The sequence below is a fragment of the Meleagris gallopavo genome, chromosome 16, assembly GCF_000146605.3.
Source record: "Meleagris gallopavo isolate NT-WF06-2002-E0010 breed Aviagen turkey brand Nicholas breeding stock chromosome 16, Turkey_5.1, whole genome shotgun sequence".
NCBI classification, from domain to species: domain Eukaryota; kingdom Metazoa; phylum Chordata; class Aves; order Galliformes; family Phasianidae; genus Meleagris; species Meleagris gallopavo.
In genome coordinates, this window is record NC_015026.2 from 6,682,936 (window position 1) to 6,684,808 (window position 1,873).

Genomic DNA, 1,873 nt, shown 5'->3' on the forward strand with positions numbered 1-1,873 from the left:
GGTTCATCCTCCACGATGAACTCCGGGGTGGCCCTGCCTGCTGTCTCTGGGTTTGGTGTCACGCATGTGGGGTCGGCGTGTGGCCGCTCCGTGGGGCTGCTCTGTGGAGGGGGCGGCTCTGCGCCCCCAGGGGGGTCTGTGGGCTGATGGGGGGACCCCGGCACCGCACTGGGCCCCCGCGTCAGCTCCTCCACAGCCCCCTGACATGCAGCACTGATGGGATCCAGCGGGGCCGTCCTCTCATCCCTGAGCAGTGCGGGGCTGGTGGCAGTGGCTGTGCTGGTGGCAGTAGGTGTGCTGGTGGCAGTGATGATGATGCTGGTGGTGCTGGTGATGCTAGTGGTAGTGCTGGTGGTAAAGGTCAGCAGAGGTGGAGATGATGTGGGTTGGGTCAGGGCTGGCTGCAGTGGAGAGCTGGGGGCCGTGGGAAGGGCTGTGCTTGGTGGTGCAGTCACTGCCCAAGGCACAGCATCACCTGCCCACACCGGGGTCCCTCCTGGGACCTGAGGTCTCTCAGCATGTTCACGCCCTGGGGATGCTGCTGGGTGGGTGTCTGCAGTGGGGCTGAGCCCCAGGGAGGGCTGTGGGCCTGATGACGGTGGGGCTTCCTCTGGCAAGGTTGAGATATGCCAGGTCTGGTTCATGGGGACACGGTTGGGCCCAGGGAGACTCTGAGTGTTGGACAGCCCCAACACCTCCGTGGTCAGATCTGGAGCTCCCTCAGGGCCGGGGAATGTCACCCCTGGGGCAGTGGCTGTGGTGCTAGGGTCAGGAGGCAGACGTGACTCCATGGGCAGTAGGGCTGTGCTGGCCCCAGAGCCTTTGGGATGCCACATCAGCCCTCCACGGCCACCAACCCCTGGGGGGTGGGAACTGGCATGAGGACCCAGCCAGGCCATGGTTGTCCCCTGTAATGGGTGGGACTCTCCTGCTGGCCTTGTCCCTGCCAGCACCTTATGCATCCTTCCTAGTTTTCCAGGGGGGCTCTGTAGACTCTGCAGCCCCCCCACAAAAGACAGTGTCCCACTCGTCCCTGGCACAGGGCTGTTTGTTGTGTGGCCTTGGGGGGTCCCTGCTCTGCTATCACTGGGTGGAATGGTGGAACCCCTGCCCTGTGGCTCCAGGGCAGGGTGTGAGGGGCTGAGTGAGCCCCCCCATCTCTGTGTGAGCACTGTCCTCATAGTGCTGGGGGCTCCCCACTGCTCCCCAGAGCTGCTGGGCACCGTCATGTGGGATGATGAATGCAAGAGGGTCCTCTGGGGGGTTGGGGCACTTTCTGCCTTCTCATTTTCTATGGGCTCCGTCCCGGGGGCTGTGCTGAAGGCTGGAGCTGTGCTGAGCTCCATGGTGACTGCTGTGAGCCCCCTGGCTGGGCTTTTCCCTGGGCGTGTAGGAGATGTTCCCCCTCTGCCTGCGGCTGCATCAGTGGCACCAGCAGAGGGTGAAGGCTGTGCCTCGGTGCTCACTCCATCCCGCACTGCAGGGCCCGTCCCGGCCTCCCCAGAGCTGCTGCCGGTGCCAGGGAGCTCAGCAGTCCCGGGTGGCGTCCCAGGGAAGGGGAACAGCTCAGCCTCTGTTTGCTGCCACCCCGCTCCGTGCTGCGGATCTGCGGGCAGAGGCAGAGGGATGCTGAGCAGGGCGGGCACCCCTTGGCACAGCACCAACACGCGGGACCATCCCGCAGGCAAAAAGCCCATCCGCGATACGGTACCTGTCCGGCAACCCTCCCCTGGGTGGGCGCAGGGGACGGCCGTGCCCCGCATGGAGCCCATCCCGCTGCCGAGAGCGGGGCAGAGCCGCGCGCAGCACCCCACGAGCACTGCGGAAGGAACGGATCGGGCGTCAGCGCCGGGCACGGGGCTCCGCGCATCGG